Here is a 15,852-nt window from a genome sequence, read left to right on the forward strand (position 1 = left end):
TCTGAAATGCACAATTTCAACAAGAGAGAATATTCATCCATTACAAACAAATTGATGACGTGTGAAATTTTTATTTTTGAAACACGTCCCAGTATTAACCTACCTTTCGCCAAGCAGCTCACGTCCATTCATTTCATAGACTGCATCATCAGCATCTCGCTCATCCTCAAACTCCTGCAATCCACAAAACATTTCTATACTGAAGATCAGGATAATTATTTTTTTTTTTTACATATACTGAAATTAAAATCAGGGTAATTATAAGCCTAATTACTCTTTAAACTTCGTGAAAATATTACCACCAAAAACAAATAAAACAGTAAAATATAAGTAGAACTTACAACAAAGCCATATCCATTTTTTAGCAAGCAATCTCTTAACCTTCCATATCTTTTGAAAAAACGCTCAAGATCCCTCTCACGACAGTTGTAGTGCAACCCACCAACGTACACGCGTGCCATTTTCATATTAACTAATTACCTGTAAAAGAAAATGGATATAAATTTTAGGGATTACAATTAAAACAATATTTCATGCCATGCAGCCACCTCTGTTAAACAGGCCATTTAAATTAATAAGAATTATTTCCTAGGTTATAAGACTAGACAAATAAAAACCACGCCTGCACACCTTTTATTTACTTGCACTTCAGGCATGAATTGCACATTAAACAATCTCAAGATTTTATTATGCTTTTTGGGACCTCACAGTTTCATGAATTCTGGTAACTTGGGAAAACAAAGTGATTATGTTGAATAGGAAATGCCCAAAGGAAGTACATGTTTATAAAATCAGAATTTTTTAAAGCAACTTGTAATCTTCCTAACTACAACCCCAAGGTCCTTGTATCAAAATTACTGTGTTAATGGAAGCTGGGGGTACTTTTTTACCTGGAGTACTTGCTAGTCAATTGTTTTTAATATGGTGCAGGTGACCTGTCGTTTGCTTGTCTGCAGTATCTGGTCTTTCAATTGGATATAGATCTTCAATACAGGTGAACAATAACTCAAGGTTGCACCAGCAACTCTGATCAGAACAGCATAAAGAGATGAATCACTTAAACACAACAAATGATTATAGTGGGGTAATTAGAACTTTCCCATGGTATAAAATTACCTTGCTGGAGAAAGGTAACATGTATGCACTATTCTAAATTATACCTAACCTGTACCGTAGTCTCAAAATTAAACTTAAGGTTTATTTCACTCATAAAATTTATAAAATAAATTCAGTTTTCCATTAATGGAAGTTAACTCTTCTACTACAATTTTATCAGCCTTTGAAGATTTTCAGTTTTGGCTATGCTGTTTCCCAGCATTACCTTCATAATGGGCTGCAATCTTCTGCATGATAATTGTAGGCTAAAATGCCCTGTAACATCAGCAGTGAGGACTTGCAAGGGGATATGTACTGTACTGGGACTAGGGGAAACTAGCTAAAGAGGATGTCCTATCCATGGTTTTTTTCCATTTTCTATATGTTATACGTGTAGGTAATTTGGTAAATGTTAATAGTGTAATACAGTACTGATCATACTCTTGTTCATATGTATAGCAAGTTTAAAACGCATTTCAGTTCAACCACACGACACCCCCGGGGAATTTAATGCCTCATACTTTCACTAGTATAAGCAACAAAATGTTTTATCGTGCTAATTACAACTAAATCTTGAGTAATATTAATAAAATAAAAAAAATTATATGCAAGCAGTGTTCATGCACCACTAAACGAAGCAAAGGGTGCATATATAACATTGGGGGAGGGGGACTAAAATAAGCATGTGAAGTCTTCATAAAATATGTCCCCTCTTCAGGACGTGTGCCACTTGTTCCTCACGGAATGGCTACATCCTTCCTAGTGCTCATTCGAACAACTACTCAGTATAATCATATTGCATATAACATTTATATAAATACTTATTTTTCTTTATTTACAAGGGTCTAAATGCTAACTATCCTAAATGTACTATTAACGATTTTATGGTCAATTCACATGACCTCAAGGCAGCAAATTCAAGTAACTTTTCGGGAATGTGGCCGCAATCCGGGATCAGTGGTTGCTTTGTCTCCACTCGGACATTTGCCCTAATAGAAAAGTATGCCATTATTTTATAATTCAGGAGAAAACTCTTACTTCAAGTGGAGCAGAGGTCTCCATGTGCTGCCTTGAAGGGCCACAATCATTGACTGATGACCATGGGCAGTCATGGCAGAGGATTAAATTACTTTTATGGGAAGGTGGCCATGTTCCGGGAGATGTGGCCACTCAAGTCATTTACCTGGGCCAAGTGAATATTCGCAGACCGTCAATTTTTAAAGGAAAAAATCTATGGACCACCAATTTTCAAGGGGAAAAGTTTGTTAGTGTGCTGTCAGTAAAGTTTGTTAGTGTGCTGTCAGTAAGAAAGTGGCGGAGAGACGCTTTGCGCCTTATCCGCATACTTAAGTATTCTTGGCAAGCTCGTTTGTTCTGGCAAGAGGTATTGTTTCCCTGTGTGCACTAGCCTCAGGGTTACGATCAACTGGGTACTTAGATAGAAACTGTAACTTGGTACCGCAGATAGGGTAAAACATCACGGACGACCAACCCTCATCACGCTGGACGGGTCTTATTCACTCAATATTTAATTGGTGAAACAAGAATACAATTAAAACTCTTCAGCATACCAATCAAAAGATTGAAGTTTCATCTACATAATGTGATATATAAAAGCCCATACGAACTAAAATAAGCATGTGACGCTCTTCGTAAAATATGTTTTCAAGGCAGTTTTGAAATCCAATATGGCAGCTACCGTGTGGATGGCAGGGTCTGTTCACGGACTATCCACCATCTCTCCCAGCCTTCCCAGCACTCATTTGAACAATGTTAGCGTATGTATGTAACGTTTATTGATCTTACTCAAGATTGCAGTTGTAATCAGCACAATAAAACAACATTTTGTTGCCTATATTAGTGAAAGTATGAAACTTGTTATTCCCGGGGTTATGGTTTGAACTGAATTCATTCTTACCTTGTAATCGGCGGTTTTTATCCTTACTGCCATCACAACTGAAACTCCACAGTGCTTATTTGATTGTTATTATACACATTTTGGTCTCAGTTCACTCCACATTGCACTTTAAACCCGTTGCTGTTCCTGGTTTCTAAGCGCGCGCGCCATAAACACAATTTCGAACAGCAGACGACGACAGACGACGAAAATGACAATTTGTCTAAAATTGCATTTTTCCTAACTATACAAACCTGAGGTCCTTTTACAATAGGAAGGTACTAGCGGCAGCTGGATAGGTCGTAAGCTTTCGAACAAGGGGTTCGGTAGTTAACTGCTTGTCCGACAGGCGCGCGCGCGCGACTGGGAGGTAAACAAATCACTTTTGCTTTTGGCCCAAGCAAAAACTGCTGAGTGAGGGGTGGCATGAGGTGGGGCTATGTGTAAAAGGACCTCAGGTTTGTATAGTTAGGAAAAATGCAATTTTAGACAAATTGTCATTTGTTCCGACACGGCATACAAACCTTCGGTCCTTTTACAATAGGAAGACTCACTTCTTGGTGGGAGGAATCTGAGTCTTTTGTGAACAGACTGGTGTTCGCCCAACCTTGGAAGCCTCCCTGGTCGTAAGAGCGAGGGAGGGATCCAAGCCTCTGTCCGATTGATCGGGTGTGCACACGCAGGATCAATGGTCAGACCTCTGGACCGAGTACTAAGAGAGAGGCATGCGTCTCTTCGTACCAGCAATGTAAGAACTTGTTCCTGTACAGGAGCAAATATAAAGTCATGGGTTTGACTCTTGTAGGCATCCACTTCCCCCCCTTGTAGAAGGAAGTGGTGGATATTCTGCTCCTATCCCTAGTGAAAGGGATAGGATGGTGGGGCTCTGTCATATAGCTCACCTGCATCTCGTCCTCATCCAGCGTAGTGACGACCGTGGCCCTCTGCCCACAGGTAGAGGAGGAGGAAAAGATGGGAAGAGAGAGCCAGTCACTCACTCACTCACACATCCATCCACACAGTCACACCAGGACTCGATGCTGTTCAGCCTGCGAGGGTCTGGGTTAGCTACACAACTTGTTGAGCAGCCACCACGGGTCCCAAGGAAAAGGTATCCAAGGACCTGTGGGCAATATTCCCGAAGGGTAGAAGGACGTAAAGTTTAGTCTGGTTTAGACCAGACCCCTGCCTTCAGGACCTGCGCCACGGAGAAGTTCTTACGAAACGCCAACGAGGGGCCAATACTTCTGACTTCGTGAGCTCTCGGACGGGACGTACGGATGTCGTCACTACCATCAGCCTCATACGCCCTCCTGATGACCTCACGCAGCCAGAATGAAAGTGTGTTCTTGGATACTTCTTTCTTGGTGACCCCGGTGCTAACGAAGAGGCGTCGACACTCAGGCCTGAGGTGTCGAGTTCTCTTCAGATAGCGCCGTAGCGCCCTCACAGGACAAAGCAGCATCTCAACCGCATCATTATCGGTGAAGTCCAATAGGGAGGGAATCGTGAATGACTCGAACCTGTCGTCAGGGATCAACGGTTTCTGAGTCTTCGCAACGAAGTTCGGGACGAAATCGAGCGTCACAGATCCCCATCCCCTGGAGTGTCGTACATCATAGGAAAGACCATGAAGTTCCCCTACTCTCTTCGCCGATGCCAGGGCCAGCAAGAAGAGGGTCTTGAGGGTCAGATCCCTGTCTGACGACTCTCGGAGTGGCTCGAACGGCGTTCGAGTCAGACTCCTAAGGACGAGAGTCACATCCCACGCAGGGGGCCTGAGTCCCTGGGTGGGCAAGACCTTTCGAAGCTCCTCATAAGCAAGGAGATCTCGAACGAGTTCGAGATGTCCAATCCCCTCAGTTTCAGGACGAGCGCCAAGGCGGCTCTGTATCCTTTGACTGTGGGGACTGAGAGGAGCTTCTCTCGGCGAAGAAAAACGAGGAAATCCGCTACCTGCTGAAGAGTGGCTCTGAGAGGAGATAGACCCCGTCTACGACACCAAACCACAGAAGACGGCCCACTTCCCCTGGTACACAGCTGCAGAGGACTGACGGACGTTTCCAGCCATCTCTGTTGCTGCGCTACGAGAAAAGCCTCTCGTTCGCAAGAGATGGTGGATAACAGCCAGCCGTGAAGACGTAGAGACTGGACTGCTCGGTGGTACCGCTCGACGTGTGGCTGGGCGAGAAGGTTGTGCCAAGGGGGAATCTCTCTCGGTTCTCCTGCGAGAAGAGCCAGCAGGTCCGGATACCAAATGGCCTGTGGCCATTTGGGAGCCACCAGGATCATCCTGAGATTCGGGTGACCAGTGCTCGACTGATCACCTTGCGAATCAGGCTGAACGGGGGAAAGGCATAGGCGAAGAGGTTGTCCCACGGGTGTTGAAGAGCGTCCTCTGCAGCTGCCCATGGGTCCGGCACGGCCGAGAAGAACACCTGGAGCTTCCTGTTGTGCCGGGTGGCGAACAGATCCACGACTGGTCGCCCCCACAGGTCGAAGAGCCTTTCCGCCACGTCCTGGTGTAGAGACCATTCGGTTCCTATCACCTGATCCCGACGACTGAGCGTGTCTGCTACTACATTCCTCTTCCCTGGAATGTAGCGTGCCGACAGCTCTATTGAGTGTGCCTCGGCCCACTCGTGCACCTGCCGAGTCAACTGGTACAACGGGAGAGACACTAGTCCCCCCTGTTTGTTGACGTAAGCCACCACCGTGGTGTTGTCGCACATCAACACCACTGAGTGTCCCATCAAGCGGTCCTGAAACTCTTGGAGAGCGAGGAACGCTGCCTTGAGTTCCAGTACATTGATGTGAAGGTGCTTGTCGTTCTCGTCCCACACTCCTGAAGTCAGCAACTCCTCCAGGTGTGCGCCCCATCCCTCGGTCGATGCGTCTGAGAACAGCTGCATGTCCGGGGGGGAGTGCGCAGGGGCACTCCTCTTAAGAGGTTCCTGTCGTCCAGCCACCAGGCTAGGTCCTGCCTCACCTCCTGTGTCAGTAACACTGGAAAGCTTGGGGGATCCGTCGCCTGTGACCAACTCTCCTTTAGTCTCCACTGAAGAGACCGCAGGTGAAGACGCCCGTGAGGGACTAACTTCTCGAGTGACGACAGGTGTCCGATCACGACTTGCCATCGCTGAGCTGCCTGTTCCTGCCGAGACAGGAACTGGTTGGCTGCCTCCCTGAATCTGCTGATCCGCGAGTCTGCGGGGAAGACTCGCCCTGCTACCGTGTCGATCAGCATACCCAGGTACTTCATCCTCTGCTTTGGGCTCGAGATCGGACTTTTCGAAGTTCACAACAAGATCCCCAGATCGCGACAGAACTCGAGCAGTCGATCCCTGTCCTGTAGCAACTGCGAGCGGGAGCTCGCCAGGACTAACCAATCGTCGAGATACCTCATCAGACGTATCCCGTGCGAATGGGCCCAAGCAGACACCAGAGTGAACACTCGCGTGAACACCTGTGGGGCGGTTGAGAGACCGAAGCAAAGTGCCCTGAACTGGTACACCGTCCCGTCAGAGGATGAAGCGGAGGTACTTTCTGGAGGACTGATGAATGGGTATTTGGAAATACGCATCCTTCAAGTCCACTGAAAGCATGAAATCGTTCTCCCTGATGGAGTCGAGCACTGAGCGTGCAGTCTCCATCGTGAACCGGGTCTGGCGAACAAACCGGTTCAGGGGAGAGAGATCTATCACCGGGCGCCAGCCTCCCGTAGACTTTTCCACCAGGAAGAGTCGACTGTAAAAGCCCGGTGACTGATCCGTGACGATTTCTACAGCTCTCTTGCTCAGCATGGTCTTGATCTCCTGTCTCAGTGCTACGTCCTTCGATGACCCTGGAACGTACGACTGCTGTTGGACCGGTTGGAGGTGAGGGGTGGCCGAGATTCGAAGGGTAATAGATATCCCTCCCGAAGGACATCTACAATCCAGGTTTCGGCTGCCGTAGCGCTGCCAAGTTGCCCAATGGCTGGCCAAGGCACCCCCCACTTCCGGCAGCAGGTGAGGGGGAACGCCGTCCCTAGCGTTTCCCCCCTTTCTTCGACTTCTTCCCAGAGCCTCCACGGGAGGAGGGCTGGTTACGGCTCCCCTTGCCAGAAGTCGAAGAAGACAGAGTCATTCCCCGGGGCTTCGACGCAGCTACCGTCTTAGCCACCGAGGAAGCGCTAGCCGAGCTCTTAGACTTGGCCGCAGTCCGAGGCTGCCCAGAAGCCTTCGAGACCGCCTGGTGAAACCAGCCGGTCACTGTCGTCAGTGCGCCGTCTGTCCACCGCAGCGTCCACCATCTCTCCTGGGAAGAGAGACGTGGAACTCCGTAAAGGTCCGTTGCGAAGTCCCAACGCCGGCTTCACGCCCAGCCGCCCTGGAAACCCGAGTAAGGACAGCGTCCCTTCGTCGGAGAACCAGGTGGGCCCAAGGTTCACCGTCTGGTGGGGCAAGGAAGGAGATGGCTCTTCCCCCAGACTGGCAAAGTCTCCTGAAGGCCGAGTCATCTTCGGGAGAAATTCCCCCGGAGTTGGCTGCGACCTTAGATACTGTGAGGGACCACAATCTAGCCAGGAGACGGCCTGGAAAGCTGCCATGGCGGGTAGATTCCAGGCCGAGTGCCTCTTGCTGCGAGAACCACAGGTTCTCGGACAGGAGCTGCTGCAGAGGCACACCCGGAGTTAGCCTGGCTAACTCGGGTTCACCTGTTTGGGCGCATCGGGTCTTCAGATGGCACGTAAAAACGCCGCTGTCGCAGCAGAGGAGGTGGAAGCAGCTTGCTCGACCTGCCAGACTTGAGCGAACCGTCTTGTCCGAGGACAAGCGATTCAACCTGGTCCAGCACTGAGTCCGCAAGCTCAGAACGCGGCAAACCCACCGTCGGTCTGGGTTCCCTCTTCGGGCCCCAGACGACTCGAGCCGGGACGTGGCTCGGATGGTGGGAGCGGCGATCCTTCCGCGAGGTCGTTGTGCTGACGAATCAGCGCAATAACCTCGGCAAAGTTCCTCTGGATCTCAGGAGTGACTGCGTCCTGCGGAGTCGGACCGTCCAGTCCCTTCAAACAGGAGCACACCTCCCGAGACCCTCCTCCCTCAAGGAGAGGAGCAGCGACAGACCCCTCTCGGTCTCCTCCAACCACCTGTGCGTACGACCTGGCTGGTCCGAGAACCGAGCCTGGTACGTACGACGACGTGGTGGGATCCTGAAGGGCGCACCCCTCACGATCACTCCTCAATACCTCGCCCCTCCCGGTGTAACCCGAGGAGGTTGAAGGTATGGGAGAGGAAGACCTGACGCTCCCTCCCTCGCTCGCTGGCAGAACCAGCGGGCTTGGAAGATGCAGGCGATCGCCAACCCGCGGTGGCGATCGAGCTGCAGACCTAGTCGAGCCGTCTCGCTGTGGAGAACGGCTGGACCGAGAACAGCGGCCCCGGTCTCGTGTGAGAGTGACGGTCAGGCGACCGGCGAGCTCCACTGTCACGGTGAGATCGGTGCGTATCCTCATGGTGCGTCAGTTTGCTGGTACCAGCCGTGGCTGGTGCCGGCGAACGGGGGGACCTCTTCCCAGCCTCAGCCCGTGGCCGGTCATGGACCGTCACGTCCGCCCGGGTAGCCAGCTGCTCGCCACGAGAGCGAGAGCTGGTCTGGTGAGAGTCGCGTGAGCGGCTGTCACCAGTCTTCCGCTCCGTGCCGTGAACCTGACGCTGAGCGGACTCAGAGGTCTGGTTCCTGGCTGCACGGTCGCTGGTAGGCGACCGTACACTCGGTCACCTCTCGCGAACGAGCGGCCGAGACGGACCCTGCTGCTGTGGCCGAACCACTGACAGCAGGTGAGGAAGAAGTGCCGGTGTTAGCCGGCACTCCTCTGGTCCCCAGTAGTCTTCTTCCTTGCGGAAGAAGAGACGGGTCCTGCCCCCGAAGGAGCAGGGTGACCAGCGGAAGAACCCCCCGTCTCACCATGAGCGAGACGGGCCCTTAGAAGTTCCCGAAGGAGACTTCCTTAGGGGGGGGGGGGAGGCGACCTTCTTCTTCGGCGGGGGAGCCTTAGAAGAAGAAGGGGAAGAGGCGGCAGACGACGACGACGAAGAAGACGAAGACGACGACGACACCTTCCTCCTCCTCCTCCTCTTCTTCGTCAACCTTCTAGGACCGACGTCAGATCTGTCATCCAGACGGAGCGGGGCTGCTGTTTGCCGAAGCAACAGGGCCCGGACGCACCTGTCCGAACAGATCAGCATCGGGAGCAGCGGCGCCAGGAACAGGAACAACATCAGCAGGTGCAGGCATCACAGGAACGGCAGACGAGCAGCAGGAGCAGGTACAGGAACGGCAGCAGTGGTCACGGCAGGTACGGCAGACTGTGTAGGCGTCCAGATGGGCGGACCAGCGGCTCAGACATCCTAGGTACCGGTGGGAGGTCCAGGGGCGAGCTCTTCGGGCACACGAAGGTCCGGTCGCGGCAGACGGCAAACCCAGGTGCGGCATCACACTCCCCCGAGTTACGGCGGACTGGCCCCTGCACCGATGTAGTGGGTGTCACAGAGACCGCGTGCTGGGTGTACACCAGTGAGGAGGTGAAGCGTAGCCGGGTGTTGTAAGGGTCGTGGTGGTGGTCGTGACCGTTGCATGGGTGACCGCCACTGGCGCCAGCGAGATGGTAGAGCAGCCCTCCGGACACTCGGCACGCCCTGCAACCCCAACGATGCCCACACCTGTCCGAGGTCATCCTTCGCGGCAACCGCACCTGAGGAGGCAAAAGTCGGGTGATTAGGGGGATCCTCTACCCGCTCCGCGGAAGAACGACGAACGGATAGAGGACCCAGAGTACAAACTGGACGTCAGGGTATCTAGCGCCCTCCTCCACTCGACAAGTCAGGAGAAGAGAAGGGACCTAGACACCCCCCCCACCCGAAGGGGAAGGCGCGAGACATGGAAGTTGAGCGGGCGGCAGGAAAGAAGACGAAGTGTCCGTCACCAAAGGAGTCGCGGGAGAGCTTTCCGACGACTCCTTTGCAGGCCTTCGCTTCTTCCTGCCCTCATACAAAGTCCACTGCGCCTCCGACCAATTATTACAAACATCACAAGGCTCGGCTCGGGTGCATTCGCGCCCCCGACACCGAGCACACAAAATATGAGGGTCTATCTCCGGGAAAGAGCGGAACTTCCCGCATTTACGCCCTTCGGTACCCGGGCATAGTCTCCGTGGGGTATCGCGGCGGGAGGAGATTCCATCATAAACAAATTAGGTGAATTAATATGAAAGAGAGAATGATTGTACTTACAATGAACTCTTTACATACACAACACAACCAAATACTTAAGAAGCAAAACGACGAGAAGCGGGGCAGAGAGCGTCGCACACACGTCCACTCGCTGTGAGGCCGAAAGCAAAAGTGGTTTGTTACCTCCCACAGTCGCGCGCGCGCGACTGTCGGACAAGCAGTTTTAACTACCGAACCCCTTGTTCGAAAGCTTACGACCTATCAGCTGCCGCTAGTACCTTACCTATTGTAAAAGGACCCGAAGGGTTTGTATGCCGTGTCGGAACAACTGCAAAGTTTTATTCCCTAAAATGTTTACTTTAACTCGTTATTTAGTTTAAATTACTTTGTTATTTAAAAATTTTGATTTAATTCATGTATATTATCCCTTTTTGCAACCAAATTTACCCCGAAAAATTACAGATATTTCTAAAGTAATTATAAAATCAAATGTTTCTAACGTTTTTCCGTACATCTGGCTGCCGAAAACCATAGAGGAACGACTACGTTTTTTTTTTTTTTTTTTTTTTTGCTTTTTTGTTTTTGCTAGCACTTTTTCATTGATTTCAGTCTTTATTAGTATTTTGAATTTCTTTAATAATCGTATGCCAGAAATAAATGTAACCTTTAATGTTTGCATGCTAAGAATGGCAAAATCATCGTTGGCCACATTAGTGGAAGGCTTCACACATACGCCGTTCCATTATTATCCTGTTAAGCGTCCGCCCCTGATGAGCTCGCTGCTAACGTACCGTCACGCTTTTTTTGTGAATCAGCGATCATAGCACTGATGATAGTTTTTCAAAGTTAATATTGATTTTTATGCTTGTTATTCATTCTGTATTTAACTGTAGGAAATTCTCTCTCTCTCTCTCTCTCTCTCGGATCCAGTTCACTCGGCAAAGAAAAGTAATCTTCACTCCCGCAATTGGAAGAAAAGTTTGTATCACACTGGAGGATTCAGAACTAGAGCTCTCATCATCAAATAGTTATCAATATCACACTCCTCATCTAGTTTTTGATTGATCTCACCTAAAGAAATATGCCTCCTCTTTGGGACATTCATTGTGAAAGACGCGAAATCCAATTTGTCTCGATAAACCCCGCCCGAAGCGTATTGAAAGAAAACCCAACAGGGACAGGCAGTTTTCTAGCATAAGCGACCACCAGGAAAGAGTTGCCAGGCTGGAAATAAGTTTCCCATGTGCTGAGTGTGTACCAAATGATGTTCCTACACTTTCTATACGAGTAAACGTATTATTACGGGGCTGACGGCTTGACAAGCACAGTTAAAGTCTTGAACGTAATATCCCGTTGAAGGCGCTACCGAGTAGATCGCGGTAACGTATTATTACTTGGGTGACGCGTTAACAGTTTATAAAAACTGTTTCCATGAATTCTAGTTGTCATAGTAATGCAATACTGATAAAATTGCTTTAATATTTGTGTATATATACTTCCAATACATAGTCCTAATTTCACCAATTTCAACGTTTTGTGTGTAGTCTTATACCCAGTTTGGAGGGTCAACACATACCGAATGGCAAGAGAGAGAGAGAGAGAGAGAAGAGAGAGATGAGAGAGAGAGGAGAGAGAGAGAGAGAGAGAGGAGGAGAGAGAGAGGCGGAGGAACGAAGAAAGAAAAGGGTATGGCGGTGGAGGGGGGGGGGGGGGTTGGGGAGAGGGTAGGTGGAGCTTTATACGCGTGTTCGTATCCATTTCGCATAATGGAGGTTTTTGTCTCTTGGTACAAGGACAAGTAAGGGTCGTTATTTCTTTAACGATTAGTTGAGTTCAACGATAACCCTTATAAATTACGGCACTGGGTGTAATGCACTATAGCAAAATCTCGTTCTGTTAAGAGTGTTCGTTACAGAAATAGGTATTGCCCAAAAACCTGCTTGCACTGTCTCTGAAACCCATAGTAGACATGCTGCTTAGTTGTCAATCAAGTTTTGTATAACCAAGTATTTTTTACAAGCTAGCTATTGAATAAATTTGTATTTTTCTCAGTCAAAACATATGCCCCTCAATGCTAACTTTCCTCTTTTAACGACTTTCTGGTCATTGCAAATTCGGCCCCATAATTTCTTATGGTGCGAAAACAGACAGAGGCCCATGGACCGAAAACGATTGCGTCACACTACGGCGATAATCCAGCAGTAAAACATCTTCATATATCCAAAAAATGTTATTGTTATATACAATTAAGTTTGTTCATACTTTACCTGGCAGATATATATATAGCTGTCTCCGAGTCCGACAGATTTCAAAATTCCGCGGCACAGATGGGCGGCCAGGTGGTATCCCATTCCCGCGCTGGGAGGCGGATATCAGGAACTATTCCCATTTTCTATTCATATTTTATCAGTGCCACTGTCTCCTGAGGGGAGGTGGGTGGGCACTTTAATTATATATATCTGCCAGGTAAGTATAAACAAACTTAATTGTATTATAACAATAACATTTTGTTCATGAAACTTACCTGACAGATATATATATAGCTGAATCCCACCTTCGGATGGTGGGAAGAGACAGAATAGGATTTTTTGGGAAACTAAATTAGTAGATGACATACATCTTGGTTTCCTCACCTGTTAGCATAGCCGACTTCGTGATTACTGTCACCAAAGTCTGCTTCTGCGTACTAGAGTTGCCAGCGAGGTATGAGACCTGTAATGCTGGTGCGCTCTCTAGATGATCTGTCAACGGGGGCGTGACCACAATGTGACTAGACCATATGACCATACTTCTGAGGGCAACGAAGCTAAAACCACCAACATGACCTAACCTATCAAAGTTAGTTATCCTAACTTCTAGGCTAAAGAAAAGGAACGCGCCTCAAGCGACCAACCCTTCAAAGTTTAAAAGCACACCTATCCCTTTTTCTATAGGATAGGATTCGTGTTGCTTGCTGCCCCCAATATATATCTACGGATATGTATGGTCCTAGCGACTTACAGATCTCAAATGTCGTCTTCACATCCCGTCGGGAGTGTGAACGCGAACAACACAGAGTTGCTTCGCTAAAAGTTTTTGCGGTGGCCACTCAAGGGAATGTTACTGAGTGTCATGCTTTGTTGAAATGCTTCCGAGGCCGCGCCCTCACCTCTTGAGCATTCATATTAAGAAAAAATCTCAAATCTTTATGCAAGCATAATGAATGAGACTTCTTAAAAGAACTCCTAGACTATAATGCCAGGGTGTTCTTGGACATGAACCAGTCTGGTCTTTTTACGGAACACCGCAGATTGTCCGTTGACCTCGACTTTCTATAGTTTTTTATCAAGATAAAACTTGAGAGGACCCGACAGGGCACAGGAGACTCTAATGCCCTTGCCCAATAATTTGTGCCATACCCTTGCTCTCCAAGCCTTCGGGTCAAGGGTTAGACAGGTTTTCGTTCTTATCAAGAACGGAAGGCTTAGAGGACAGACCGCATATGTCCTTTAAAGCTAAAACCTCTGATGATGGCTAAAACCTCACTAACCCACTTTGCCGTGGCTAGAGCGGTTAGAATGTTAGCCTTTCTGGTCACGTGTATTAAGTTCGCAGAAAGGATAGGTTCGAAATGCTTTTGGCATCAGAAACTCAGACTACGTCTAAGTTCCATGCCGGAACCTGCCGATCCAGAGAAATTTCAAGATCTCCCCAGACCTCAAAGATCGTGAAGCTTTGTAGTTTGACAGAACCGAATCTCTGAGCCTAGAGGCCGTCAACATATTTGCATATTCTACAATAGTTAGGACTTCTAGCTTATCTCATACTTCATACGGAAAGATAGAACCATAAAGAGATTCACAGAGGTCGAGGTGGAGGAACAGTCATTTCCCTTCACTATCTCCAGAACGGCCCCCTCCTATTGATTGACACTGAAAATAGGCAGCACTGCTTTGCCTTGGCCAAGAGACTGCCATTAATCTTGAAGATCTTATCGCTTCTCGATAGTCTGAACGCCTTCAGACTCAGAGAGGAGAGATATCAGATACTTCACTAAGTGACGATGTTAGATTACACCGATTCTCTCGGGAAGGGTCCTTTGGACAAGTTTCATTCTCGAATTGACATGACCTCTTGTGAACCTCCAACCTCTTAGAGGCCAACATGTGGCGACTAAAGCTAATCCTCTAGGATCATGGAATCGGGAACAACTTAGAGGAAGCTCCTTCGTCTTCAATATTACGAAAACTTAACGAAAGGACGCCCTCAGTCTCTCCTCAAACTTTCGACATACTTCTAAGTGAGGATTACTCAGGGGACGTCAGTAGTTGTTTTGCTTCGATCGAGAAGACCCGCACGGACGTGCACTAGTTTAACGAAACCTCTTGAGGATCGTTACGTTCCGTGCCCAAGCCCATAACCAACTCTCTCTTCTTGAGCTATGAGAGAGCTGAGAAATTATCCGAGATGATTTCTTCGGCCACTCGAGCAAACCCTCACTCACCCTTCGAGGAACTGGAGAGCCGACCCAAATTTTGGCTTTCCAATTCTTTCAGAAAATGTGCCAGAACATCTGTTCCTCTGTTCGGATGTCTGGCATCCTCTCGCTATCACCCGAGGTGATCCTCAAGCCGTTGAGAGAAAATTAGAATTATTACTAGATCTTTGATGCTATTCCAATTTCTTCATGAGGAAAAATTGTAGAGGTCTGAATTGCTGTTTATTCAGGGAAAACAAGCTTCTCCAGCGAGGAAATGGTCCCCAGCAAACTCATCCATTCCCTCATTCAGCCTGCCCTTCCTTCCCTAAATAAGGCTGCGCTTTGCATAAGCAGGAGAGCATATTATAGTGCTATGCCGCGGTAGATTCGTACAGAATTCTGTTACCGTGCGGTAAACCCGCACCGAACAAGTATAAGAGATATCTTGTTGAAATTTTCTAAGTAAACGGAAGGCATGTTCATTCATGATTACTAGAAATTTCCTCAACCCGAGGCTAAAATCCATGATTGTAGGGCAGAGAGACGGCTTATTCAACCATTCCCGCAAGGGGGAGAGACGTAACCAACCACGCATGTCACGGAGCTAGCCGGTACTGCGTAGATCACAGTAACAGTTACAGCAGCCTTGTTCATCGTCTCGCACTACTCCTTTTACGAAGGGATAGGTATGGAAAGTTTTCTGAGCAAAAGGGAAACTCCTCAACGGCGGAGGCATATTTAAAAACGAAACAAAATTCGCTAAATACAGAAGCTGAGTTGGTGTTGTCGTAACAAATACCTGAAGAGTTGTTCTTACTCCGAAAACTCTTGGAAGGTTGAAGGGAGTGTCAATTAAATACACTAGAACAACAGTTCTTTCGGCTTCTATCCGCAGAGGTAAATACGATATGCGGATATGACTTGAGCCATGCGTTAGCAAAATGACGCAAAGATAAACTACGTAAGTATTGTAGTAATTTGAACATCGAATTCTCTACTACATCTTTCCTCGACGAGGAAGAGAGAAAGAAAGGAAAACGACTGTCCACGTTCTAATGAATGAGACTTTTTAAAAGAACTCCTTGACTCTTTGCCAAGAAAAGGGAGTAAAATTCGAATAGAGATCATCAAGAGAGAACCGAGGATCGAAAAGGACCGTTCAATGTTCTTATGATATTGGACAT

General features: G+C 48.3%; 1 long non-coding RNA gene and 1 pseudogene across 1 annotated transcript in view; both read right to left on the reverse strand.

The window, feature by feature from the left end:
- The window catches only part of LOC135213815 (uncharacterized), a 196,001-nt gene that overhangs the window by 40,676 nt on the left and 139,473 nt on the right, over positions 1 to 15,852 (reverse strand). The window lies entirely within an intron of this gene.
- The window catches only part of LOC135214021 (serine/arginine-rich splicing factor 6-like), a 36,070-nt pseudogene that overhangs the window by 13,083 nt on the left and 7,135 nt on the right, over positions 1 to 15,852 (reverse strand).

The sequence above is a fragment of the Macrobrachium nipponense genome, chromosome 43, assembly GCF_015104395.2.
Source record: "Macrobrachium nipponense isolate FS-2020 chromosome 43, ASM1510439v2, whole genome shotgun sequence".
Classification (NCBI taxonomy): domain Eukaryota; kingdom Metazoa; phylum Arthropoda; class Malacostraca; order Decapoda; family Palaemonidae; genus Macrobrachium; species Macrobrachium nipponense.